Source organism: Chiloscyllium punctatum, chromosome 18 (assembly GCF_047496795.1).
Source record: "Chiloscyllium punctatum isolate Juve2018m chromosome 18, sChiPun1.3, whole genome shotgun sequence".
Classification (NCBI taxonomy): Eukaryota; Metazoa; Chordata; class Chondrichthyes; order Orectolobiformes; family Hemiscylliidae; genus Chiloscyllium; species Chiloscyllium punctatum.
This window is the reverse complement of record NC_092756.1, coordinates 56,533,851-56,547,323: the sequence shown is the minus strand read 5'-3', so window position 1 is coordinate 56,547,323 and position 13,473 is coordinate 56,533,851. Positions and strand designations below refer to the sequence as shown.

General features: G+C 43.7%; 1 non-coding gene across 1 annotated transcript; it reads right to left on the bottom strand.

Annotated features, from left to right (window-relative positions):
* Positions 1-699: 699 nt before the first annotated feature.
* trnah-gug (transfer RNA histidin (anticodon GUG)) lies at positions 700-771 on the bottom strand. The gene has a single exon. It is a non-coding gene; the product is annotated as a tRNA-His (tRNA).
* Between the last annotated feature and the right edge of the window lie 12,702 nt (positions 772-13,473).

Here is a 13,473-nt window from a genome sequence, read left to right as displayed (position 1 = left end):
GTCCCTGCTGTCTGAATTAACAGTGTTCAGTGGTAAGAGCGCTCGGCCATCGCAGAAAAGCAGTGAAACTTATCTTATCCAATTAAGTCGCTTTCCCCCGATACTGTTCTGTGCCATTTTCCTGAGCTTGACCTCCCCCCTCACCCCCAAATAATATCTGGTCCATATCAGTAAAAGCTGCTACATGAGTATTGATCTCACAACAGTGGTAACCAAATGGATCAACTGTTCTGCAGGTCCCGATGTTGGGGTTGGGGCACGTTCACCCAGAAAAATTGACCCCAGCCAAAAGTCTGATCGGTATCAATGGGAGAGTCTGTATGAGATTCTGCAATGCCTTAGTGAAATAGGAAATGACTCCGCAAACACACGATGAAAGAGCTGCGCTCCGAAAGCTAGTACATCAATTCAACCTGTCAGACCATAACCTGGTGTTGGGTCATTTTTAACTTTGTACTCCACAGTCCAACACCGGCATCTCCAAATAAATTAAATGGGGGGATGGGATGGAAAGTTCGGTTAGTGATCGTAGGAGGGAAGAAATCTCTGAGAACGGATGCATTTGAATTCTGACATATGAAACACAGAGATGTGAGCGAGCAGAGCTTGAAGGAAAAAAATCACCTTGGAGAAAATCAAAACTTTAAAACAACTGATTCCTTTGTGTTTGACAAAGACTGGGACACATAGCGCAACAACTGCCGTGACTCGGATTCGAACCGAGGTTACTGCGGCCACAACGCAGAGTACTAACCACTATACGATCACGACAACGCACAGACAAACACATGGAACCCAGCCAATAAGTTCAGTCTTATAAGGAATGTTAGGCAGAGCACCAAATGCACAATATCAGTTCTGAGCGAACAGTAGCAGATATGTGGGCACTCAGAATGGTCTGACCGTTTAACAGACGTATCCCCCCAGTGGCTGTGTTGATTCAATCATTTATGTGTTGAGGGCTGCGATAAATAGATTTCTCCAAAATATCAAAGACGCCGGGGACAGTGCAGCTTTTGTTACCTGCACATCCACCAATATCATTTATTGTATCCCTTGCTCCTGGTGCAGTCTCCTGTACATTGGGAAGACTGGGCGCCTCCTAACAGAGCGCTTTCGGGAACATCTCTGGGACACCCGCACCAATCAACCACACAGTCCTGTGGCCCAAAATTACAACTCTCCCTCCAACTCTGCCAAATACATGAAGGTCCTGGGCCTCCTTCACCGCCGCTCCCTCACCACCAGACACCTGGAGAAAGAACGCCTCATCTTTAGTCTCGGAACACTTCAACCACAGGGCATCAATGTGGACTTCAACAGTTTCCTCATTTCCCCTTCCCCACCTCACCCCGTTTCCAAACTTTCAGCTCAGCACTGTCCCCATGACTTGTCCTGACTTGTCCTATCATCTATTCCACCAATCCATTCCACACTCCCCCCGACCTATCACCTTCATCCCCTCCCCCACTTCACTATTGTACTCTATGCTAATTTTTCCCCACCCCCACCCTCCTCTCACTTATCTCTCCACCCTTCAGGCTCTCTGCCTGTATTCGTGATGAAGAGCTTTTGCCCGAAACGTCGATTTTACTGCTCCTCGGATGCTGCCTGAACTGCTGTGCTCTTCCAGCACCACTAATCCAGAATCTGTTTTCCAGCATCTACAGTCATTGTTGTTACCAAGCTTTTGTTGAAATGTATACTTCAATAGCAATGCAGTTTAACATCGGTTACTTCACGAGGCAGTAACCACTGCTGCCACATAGTCCCAGTTCCCAGCCCCAGAATCAGAGGAACTGAGTGGCGCAGTCGCGAATAACCAACTTGAAATCAAGATGTAAATGAGGTCGCAGAGATACTCGATGGCTCAAGTGACTCAACCGGAGAATGCACGGTGTTTCTATGATGGTTTAGAGGCATAAGCAATTACGAGGTTGGCAGTGTTTCTGGTCAAAGGCGGGGCAGAGGGGAAAATTTGTTCCCGTCTATAATAACAGCAATCTACAGTGCATCTTGCTGAGACAGCAGAGTGCCACAACTGGAGCGTGAGCAGTTAGTTTGAAGTTTAATTTTGCTTCCATATCACCCACTTCCCTGGAAAGAATTCCTTTCACCAGTTTTATTTCCAATTGTTTGATATCTCCCTGCAGTATGCAGCTTTCTTCCTCATGGTTAATTGCATGACTAACTGTTGTATGATTTGCACACTGCTAAATCACGGACACTACAAGTAAATAGGAATCATTGATCTATATGTGAAAACAGTGGAACTAACAGCAGGCATGCTTCGTTTGTTGCAGGCCATACCAGAATTGTAGACAGTGGAGAAGATTATCTAAGTTTCAAAAGGATCTTAATCCAATGAGTCGTTGTACTGAAAAATGTAACATGGAGTTCAATCTGGATAAATGGAAGGTATTGCATTTTGGTACACAACAAGAGTATGGCTTTGCGTATGTTGGAGAGCACGGAAGCTCGGTGTGCAGGTAAATAAGTCCTTGTAATTTGCATTACCAACAGACAGGATGGTCCAAAGGCATTTCACCTACTTCCCTTCATTGCTCAGTCCTTTGTGTATAGCAGTTGGGACGTTATGTTGTAGATTTGCAGGACATTGATGAGGCCTCTTCTGGAATACTATGGCCAGTTCTGGTCGCCCAGTCGTAGGAATGATATTATTCAGCTGGAGTAGGTTCACAAAAGGTATACACGCTTGTTGCCTGTGGAAGGTTTGAGTTATATTGAAAGCCTAGATAGGCTGAGACTATTTTCAGATTCGAGATCGGGTGTTGGAAAACCACAACAGGTAAGGCAGCATCCCAGGAGTAGGAGAACATATATTTTTTCGCGCAAGTGTCCTTCACCAGGCTCTTCCCCGAATCGTCGATTCTCCTGCTCCTCTTATGCTACCTGATCTGCTTTGCTTTCCCAGCACAACACTCTCGACTCTGATCTCACATCTGCAGTTCTCACTTTCTCCTTGTTGAGACGGTTTTCACTCGAGGTGAGGAGTTTGAGCGGCGACCTGACAGAAGTTTATGAATTATTGAGAGGCAAGTTTAGATTTAACGATGGCAGCCTTTTCCCAGGAGGGGAATATCAAGACGAGAGGGCATATGTTTAAGATGAAAAGAGAGAGATTTTTTTTTAAAAAAAAGACATGTGCGGCATTTTTTTCGGGACGGTGATTTATGTGTGTAATTAACTTGCTGAGGAAGTGATGGATGAGGGTAGGTTTGCAACATTTAATGGACAATTCATTCCAAACATGAATGGGAAAGTGGGATTTTTCAAATAAATGTATTCATGCCGTGTACGTCAGTTATTTCCCAAAGGGCATTTAAGAGTCAACCACGGTATTATCCATCTGGGGTCTCCTGTGGGACAGAACAGATGATATGGCAGGTTGCTTCCCGAACTGGCATGAGTGAATCAGATGGGATTTTCCACACAACTGATTTAGGTCATCACGATACTCTGCAACTCCAGGTGCTTAGTGAATTCAAACTTCACCATCTGTCATGCCAGGACCTGAACTCTTTGTCCCCAAAATATTACCCTTTTTTTGGATTTACAACACAGTAATAAAACTACAAGGTCATTACAACCACTCAACGGGTAGAGGAGGCGGCAGATGGGACTAGATTGTTTTGGCAGTATGTTCAGCATGGATTGGTTGCACTGACGGGCCTATTTTCATGCTGTATGACTCTATGATTGACGCTATGGAGCAAATAGCTTGTTGGGATTAACAGCCGCATTGACAGCATAATCGAACTCCTGATGGTATATGTCATCCTGCTGGAGTCTCCGGAGCTTGTTTTGCTCAGTGATCCTTTCCCACACACCGGACTGGTGAACCGTCTCGCTCCAGTGTTACTGATTAAATGAGTTTCCATTTCTGTGGTTAATTGAATCCCTTCCAGCAGTTCCCAAATTGCCCTGCTTTCCCTGTGATATCAGTGTCCTTTTTTCTACACAGGGTGAACGATCCTAACAACTTGTGTCCACACAGATACAAATCCTGTTTTCCATGTTGTGAATGTGTTTTCATTCTTTCTCATTCACCCACAGGTGTGAGTATCACTGGTGAGGACAACATTTATTCTTCACCCGTCGTTGGTTGCTGTCTGGCTACACCACACACGCGGGTGGGATCTCAGCCTCGGGTGTCTGTCTGTGGGCAGTCCACACATTCTCTGTGTGTTTGCGATTTTGTTTCTCCCTCTGACCAAAGATGTGCAGGTTACAGGGATCAACAATGGGAAATGCAGGCTTATGGGACAAGGAATACCCTGGGGGTCTGGTGGGATGCGCTTCGGATGTACCGTGTGGACTGGAAGGGCCGATTAGACTGCTTCCCCTCGCGGTGCAGATTCTTGAATTAAGGGTCAGCTCATGTTTTTCTGGTCCTGGAGTCTCTCGTAGGCAGGACTGGGTGAAGATGGTGGAATCCCCTTCATAGGGGACATGAATGAATGGGATTTCAGGAAATTAAAGTCATGATCTCTGTTCCTGAGGTCAGGCTTGTATTTCAAGTTTTATTTGTCGAATGTAAACAACACCGTTTCCGTGTCCCAACCCCCAAGGATAACTAGTTTAAAATATCACCCCAACACCACCTTCTCCAGGTTGAAGTCTTGACTGTGTGGAAGAAACTGATACTGAGCTGATGCGAGCAAATGTAGCTGCCATCGCCAGTGTCGGAAACACAGATCCAAACAGCAAAATCATCTTTTAAACCCACCACTGCAAAGTTAAGGTCTCAACACGCTCCACTTGTGCCACTCAGCTGTCTTAGAAAGATGCACCAGAAATCGTTATGATAGTATAAACGGGGAAAACCATTCCTTTGAGCATAAGCACATTCAACCGAGGAATTTCTTGAGCCTCTATACCATCGCACGCTCACCTATTGCATCACTGTTAACTCTACGCACTGATTCCTATCCCTATTTCCGGTTGGATCTGGGCGGCTGTGCTGATGTTAAGCTAAAATGCTATTGAAGCATACATTTCAACAATATCCTGTGCTGTCCCCCGAGTCTTTGATGTTTTGTCGAAATCGCTCAATCTCATCTTTCAACATTCTCATTCAAGTGATCTCTGCAGCCTCTGAGGACATTGAACTGAAAGATTCAGCTCATTCTCAGTTCCCACAAATCTGTCACTGTTCGTTGAGTACTGATATTGTACATTTGCTGTTCTTCCGAAAATTTCCTCTGCTAGTATACTTATTCCTGCTTGCAAGCATTCTGTTCTGTGGTTACTGTGATCGTGGTTGTCGGTATTTTGCATTGTGACCACAGCAACCTCGATTTGAAACCAAATCACGGCACGAAGTGTTCTCTCCGTTGTCCTTTTTGTGACACATGCTCAGAAATTAATTGTTTTACCTTCAAATTCCGCTCTCTCACATCTCTGCGTGTCATATATCAGGATTGAAACACACCCGTTGTTGGAGATTTCTCTCCTTCCCATGATCATTAAACCACCTTTCCGTCATCCCCCCATTTCTCTGTGGCAATGCACGATCTATCACTCTCTTTCACATTCATACTGTTCTGTCTGTGCTGCTGCTGCGGTTACTGTTGTTGGATGAACGTGCCCCAATCCCATCATCGGGGCCTTCAAACAAATCGATCCATTTGGATACCGTGGTTGTGAAATCAATCCCCATGTAGCAGCATTTACTGACTTAAGCCAGAGACAATTGGAGCGTCAGGCTCATGGAAAATACTCAGGGCAGTTTTGGTGAAAAGACATTTTATTGGAAAAGATCAGCGTTTGTGGTTTTCTGTGTTGGTCTTCTGGTAATTTCAAAGGACTGATAATCCAGAGACTGAGGTAATAGTCTGGGAACTCGGGCTTGAATCCCACCATGCCAGATTGTAAAAATTGGATTCACCAAATATCTGCAATGAAGAATCGAATGATTACTATAGATCCATTGACAATTGTTGAATAAAAAACCATTTGGTTCACTGATGTCATTTCAGGAAGGAATCTGCTCTCCTTACTTGGTCTGGGCTGCATGTGACTTCAGACTCATAGCAATATGGTTGAGTCTCAATTGCCCTCTGACCAATTCGGAATGGGTAATAAATTCTGCTTAGCCAGAATCGCCCTCACACTAATCCAGAAAATTTAAATAAATGCTCATTAGGCTCAAGCTAGAGTGTTGTGTGCAGTTTTGCAAGTCGCAGGAATGTGATCACACTGAGAAAATTGCAGGAGATATTTACCGGGATACTTTTTGGGCTAAAGAGTTTCAGTTGTGAAGAAAGACAGGACAGAGTGGAGTGTTTGTCGCAGTGTAAAGGAGATGTAGACAAAACATGATTGAGTTCGGGAATGGACAGGGTTGACTGAACGAGTTTCCTATTGATGGAGGGATCGATTAGCAGGGGCCAGAGCTTTAAGAAGAAAGGCAGAATGGTTTGAGAAGATGTGCAAAAGTGCTTTATAGGACAGTGGGTGTTTAGAATTTGGAATACACTGTCTGCATTGTTCAGAATGGCAGAAACCCTGAGAACCTGAATAAACATTCAGATGTGAACTTGTGATGCCATGACATATAAGGCTGTGGGATAAACATTGTAAAATGGGATTCAGTTCATTAGGCAGTTGCTTTTGACAAGTGTCACCACAATTGGTTGAAGGGCCTCCTTTAACACTCTTGTCCTCGGTAGTATAGTGGTTCCTGTCCCCATCTGTCACAGGGCTCAATTCGCCACTGGGGACAGTGTAAATATTTTAAAACTGTCGCTCCATTCCCAAGTGCGGGTATTGATACCGGTCCTTCCATTCTCGATGGGGCATGTCACAGGAAGGACAGTGCTGCCTGAATCAGTGTGGGAAAGGGCTGCAGCTCTCAGGGAGGCAGAGTGTCAGTGAAAGTGCAAACATGTGACTTCTGCAAACTGCACTTTGTTACAGTGTTGGAAAGAAAAAACATTTGGCAGACTTGTTCCGGATTAAAGTGTTGAATTTGGATTGATTTGCTTTGATGTGGCTGAGTTACCAGGGTATAAAGCCATTAAAAATGATTCAGGTTTTGCTCACTATAATGGAACATTGGCTCAATAATTCGCAATGCTGTTCGGTCTGAGGGCTATGTTGATTGGTCAAGTTAAATTGCCCTCTCGTATCCAGGGAGTGATTTCATTTAAATTAAGTGAATTACCCATGAATAACGCGGGGACAAGGTCAGAAGTCACAGGACGCCAGGTTATAGTCCAACAGGTCTATTTGACATCATAAGGGGGAGGGTTGCCCCTTCTTCTGGTGAAATATACGGGAATATAGAGGAGAACTAGGTCTTGGTGAGATGCTCTTCAGAAAGTCAACACCGGCTTGATTGATTGAAGTACTCTTTCTGTACTGTAGGATTCTGTGATTCTATCGGAGAGGGTAATGATGGTGTTTACTGGGAGTAAAGCCACTAGAGTCGATGCTGACGGGGTGTACTGAGGATGAGATTTTATTCACTTGTTATCTTCGAAAATTTAGAACAGCTATCCCTGAAACACGAAAGACTTCATTGGGGATTTTTCATGTTATGAAATGTTTGGACAGAGTAAATAGGTGGAAAATTCCCTATTTCAAGTGAGTAAACATCTAGACGTCAGACATTCAAACCCTTTGATAAAACCTTTGAAGGACAAAGAAATGATGAGAGCAGAATCGCTGTCACTCCGAGAATCTGTTGTTCAAAATATTTGGAAAGGCACATTTGGTGACATACAAGGAATAAATTTCACAAGAGGGCGACAGCGTGTGTCTCGGTGAAGGTGTAGGGGTGGGGTGTAGTCGGTCGGAAGTTGTGGGGAAACAATGTTTAAGTGGGTTGACTTTAAATGTAAAGACATTTCGTGAACGTGTGCAGCTGAAAAAGACTTGATTCCAAAAACTCTGGATTTTGAAAGATTTCGCATCATATTCTACCTGAAGCACTGTAAATGGAACTGAGTGGATTTTTCTTATTGTGAAGAAGTGACCAGTTGAGATCGACTTCCTGCTTTAATCACATGCATTAAATCTGTGAGGACCAACACCATGATGTTTGGTCCATTGTATACTCGGTGAAATCTGCCAAAGCAACGAGCAACAAAACTGGTGGGTTTTCTTTTGCATTTTAACACTTTGATGTTCTAAGCAGTATTTTCCTTAAGCTGAAATAAAGTCGGAGCAAGTTTGAATACAACATCAATCGTTCCAATGAGATAAATCTAATTCACTTCCGATTATTACAATGAACACTGTGAGGTTTTAGTAAAATTAAAATGAAATGACCAAAACAGTGTTTCTTCCAATTTAATCCAATTCAGGTTCAGCCATATGAGAAAGGCCATTGAGCCACAACATCGCCTTTATTTCCCTCTCCATGGCTCCTTCTTCACGTGAGAGAGAAAGTGACTGAAGAAATTATGCGTCAAATGTAGGTATGAATATGACGGAAAATTCTTGTTCTCTCTTTCATCCTGACACAGTTCTGATCAGAATGTATCAATGACAGCTATTCATTGTGACGAACATGGCTATTTATTGGAATTTGCTGTTATTAAAAATCTGATGCAAGCAGAAACAAAATGGTGTGGATTTGATTCCGCTCTGCAAATTTCTCATCCTTTACTTTCACCACATGTAACCTGATGAGGTCACATGTCACCCGACTACAAAAGGTGCTGAGAAGACTGAACGATTATGGTGGTGGGTTATTATAACGCTGTGCTCCACATTCACGAATTCGAGTCACCCTCTGGTTGCTAACTTTACGCACCGCTCTAGCAGTTTTTCTTTGCACCTCACACCTCTGGTATACACTGGATCGAGAATGTTGTTCTTGCCCTTCACTGCACGGGAGATTCAGGAATAATCGACACCACATTAAAGTCGAAATGAAGAGTGAGAGCAGTCATTCTATTCAATTGTAGATACAATTGGTGTAATGAGAAGGAACGCATTTTTCTTTCTGCCACACCTTCCATCTTGTCTTTCTATGAATTTGCATCAAAAGAAAGAGAAACAAATAACAAGAGATCGGGAGCACAAGTTTATCCAGTGGGGTTGTTCATGAGTATTTTAACCTAACACTTCACACAATGTTCTGATCAGTATTTCAAATAGTCACTCGGAATTGGAATCGCAGAAGACTTCTCCACTGAAACGAACCTTTCATTCTTTCACAAATTTCTGCACTGTGTTAATCATACAATGATCCATCATCCAGCGTGATCACCGACTTGCCAACTGTCTAAGGTCTAACAACTTTCTTCAGCATTCACAGCTTCTGTCATTTGTTGTCCCCCACGTCACAGCACATTTTGTCTTCCTGAGTTTATGAACCTTGTTCCTGATCTGTCTCATCTGTTTAATAAACCTTTTCTATCACTTCATCCCATCTCCCCACAATTCTTAAAGTATGAATAAAATAAGGCGTTCGACCAAATGATAAACAAATGGAAGTTTGCCATTCAGCCCATGGAGTCTGCCTCACAATTCAACGAATTCATGATTGATCTAGATTAGAATCTCTACAATATGGAAACAGGCCCTTCGGCCAAACAAGTCCACACCAACCCTGCGAAGAGTAACCCACCCAGACCCATTCCCCTCTGACTAGGGGCAATTTAACACGGCCAATTCACATAACCTGCGTATCTTTGGACTGTGGGAGGAAACCCACGGAAACGCGGGAATGATGTGCAAACTCCACAGTGACAGCTGCCCGAGGCTAGAGTTAAACCTGGGACCGTGGTGCTGTGAGGCAGCAGTGCTAACCATTGAACCACCGTGCCGCCCCAATAATCTGTAACTCCTTTCTGCTCACTTAACTCGTCAAATTTTCATCATCGTTCTGATTAACTATCTAGCACAGTTTGGAAATACCCATCAGCACAGATGGCACAGATTGTTTGGCCCCTGTGCAAAGAAGTTACTCCTCAATTCTGAATTAAATGGGCAATATGTAATTCTGAGATTTTGTCCTCTGGTGCTCTCCCCGCAGCCTAAGGCAAACCACCCGCCCGTATCTACCCTGTCAAGATTCCACGAATATTGAACGTTTATAAATGGTATTATATGATTATAGAGCTCTCCTCCACCTCCTTTGTTTCGAGGAGAATAATCCCAGCCTAACCAGTCATTTCACGAAGCTCCATTTTATACAGAGTTGGCAATATCCTCGTAAATCTCTGCTGTCCTCTGCAGCGTCCTTACATATAATGAAGGCAGGTGGGGACATTTATGTGAGGAAACGGGTTGAAATATCAGGTGTAGATGGGAATTGGAACTTGAAATCAGAAAGCGATTGTAATCGAATTGATCCACAGAAGGACCAAATACAGCAATGATAACTCTGACAAATGATAATCTAATCATGATCGATTGACATTCAATGGCTTCATTGTAACTGAATTCCTACATGTAATCATCCTGAGAGCTAGTATTTAGGAGAATTGGAACCTGACCACCTATATATAAAAAAAAATGATGACAAAAACATGTCTGTCGGTCGTTTTTGTTTGATTATTAACTCAACTCTTGCTTCCGTGAAGCCTACATCGTCCGCAACGCACACGATAGATGTTTAACAGAACTCTCTCCATGTGCCTCGGTGGGTGCTGCTGCAATATCACTGAAGGACCAGGACACCCTCCACGACAATACAGTCACTTAACTGTACATTGTAAAACGCCTGAATATTTATTCCCTTAACTGCTGAGGCATAATTGCAGCAGAGTACGCCACCTAGAAGATTCACTGGAGTAAGTCATCCAGGCTTTGTTGACAGCACCTTCAAAACTCAAAGACTGTACCGACCATAAGGACAAAGTTGAAGATTCACTGAAACGTCACCATTTATGAATTACCCTCCAAGGCACGTACCAGCATGACTTGGAGAGGAAGCAGTGGTAAAATCATTGAGTGGTGAAGCGGTCTTGATGGGCAAAGAGTTATACTGGAGCCCTCCGCCTTTTATATTACAATTTTAAAATATGTTGATTACTGCAATGACCAGACTTGTGCTCATTCCTTTTGGTGTTTCCTAAACTGGCGGTTGCTAAAGATCGAATATCATTCTCAGACTGTGGTCAACAATAGAAAATATCCACAATGCCTCCCGAACAACTGATCTCCCTGTTCAACAATCTTCAGAGATCAGTGAATATCTACTCCAAGATCTCTTTGTTCCTGTTCACCACTCAGAATCCTCACTGTTATTGTTTCAACTCCACAAATTCATTACCACTTACTAGTCTGGATCCAATTCCATTCTCCGTTTTTTCCTTTCCACCTGATTGATACATCCCTGCGTCCCTGGTATTATTCATCACAGTCACCTACACGACCAATTGTTGCATCGTGTGTAAACTTCTAAACATGACTCCTACAACTAAGTTTGAATTATTGATCTACATCAGGAAACAGTGGTACTCCACTGGAATCAGGCATCCAGTTCATTGCTGGGTGGGATGAACACCTGCAATAACAGCAGAATCGTACTCTTGCTACCATTTGTAATCCTGATGGCAATTCTGCACGTTGGTCTCCTGAATGATTCTTTCTCACATGTGGGAATGGTGAATGAACTGCCCACATTGTGACTGAGGAAGTGAGTTTACATTTCAGCGGGTAATTGAATCCCTACCTACAGACCCCGACCCCATGGAGCTGACTTCATGGAGGCGTGGGTATCCTTGTGTCCATTTAGTTTGGATAATCAGCTGAATTTGAGACCATGCTGAGACGACTCCCAATTTTCTCCGTCATCCATGCATCTTTTTTATGCTTCCTTATTCTCCCCAGGAGTGTGGCCATCATAGTCTGAACAGCAATTGTTATTCATCCTTAACTCTCCTTGAACTGAGTCAGAGGGAATTTAGGGGTGAACCGTACTATTGTGGGTCTGGAGTTATATGTTGGCAGATCTCTTTAAGGAAGGCAGATTTCCCTTTTGAAGGGACATGAATGAATTGGTTTTCGGAAAATTGAAAATTTTTGTCAGTCTTCCTCTGAGCGGGTTTATATTCCAGATTTTATTCATTGAATTTAATTACCAGCAGTTGCAATGCTCCAGTCTCCAAGGGTTGCTAGTCCAAATATCGCCATTGCACTTGCAGATGACACATGGATTGGTGGAGTAGCAGAAAGCATAGGGACTGTCAAAGACTGAAGGAGAATATAGGTAGACAGAGAGTTGAGCGGAGAAGTGGCAGATGGAGTTGAATCCAGGCAAATGTGAGGTGATGCATTTTGGGAAGTCTAATTCTAGAGACAAGCATACTGTAAACGGAAGAGCCTTGGGTAAAGTTGATGAGCAGAGAGATCTGGGAGTTCAGGTTCTTTGTACCCTGAAGGTGGCTGCACAGCTGGATCGAGTGGATAAGAAGGCAAATGGCATGCTTGCGTTCACCGGACGGGGCATTGATTGTAAGAGCTGACAGGTCATGCTAAAAAATACACGATTTTGGTTCAATTTCATTTAGAATGCTGTGTACAGTTCTTGTCACCAAATTACCAAAACGATATGGACGTTTAGGAGAGGGTGCAGAGAAGGTTTATGAGGATGTTGCCTGGTATGGAAGATGCTAACTCAGAAGAGAGGTTGAGTTTTTAACGTTTGTTTTCATTAAAAAAAAAGAGATTGAGGGGGACCTGATCGACGTCTACAGAATCATGAAGGGTATAGTCAGGGTGGATAGAGGTAACTTTTTTCCCAAGGTGAGGGATTCAATACTGAGAGGTCACGCGTTCTAAGTGAAAGGTCAGAAGTTTAAGAGAGATAGACGTTGGAAGCATTTTACACTGAGGGTGGTAGGTGCCTGGAACGTGTTGCCAGAAGAGGTCGTAGAGGCAATCACAGTAGATTCATTTCAGGTGCGTCTGCACAGATGCATGAGTGAGTGGGATGCAGAAGGATACAGATGCTTAGCAATTGGGTGATAGGTTTAGACAGTGGATTTGGATCAGCTCAGCCTTCGACGTCCGAAGGGCCTATTCCTGGGCTGTAAATTTTCTGTGTTCTTTGTTCTTCTTTGTTCACTAGTCTGCCAATTCATCTCTCCCCCTCTGACTTATTACCTTCTCCGCGGCTCCATCCACCATTCGCTTTCTCATCTACCTTGCATCAAACCCCAACCCCCTCCCATTTATCTCTCAGTTCCCACCCACAAGACTCAGTCCTGATTAAAGACTTCTGCCATAAACGTCGATTCTCCTGCTCCTCGGATGCTGCCTGACCCGCTATACTTTTCCAGCACCGCACTATCGCCATGGCGAAGATAGACAAGCTCTGCTCAGGCTCTTTATCTGGGAGCGGAGAAGGCTGAGTGAAGAAGTGATTAAGGAGCACATTAAGGGGATCGGTATGTGTGATAGGAATGAACTTCTTATGGGAAGAGTTAACAACCAGGGATCTCTGTTAAGCGCAAGGGAGAGGGTGTTCAGAGGAGATATAGGAAGGAC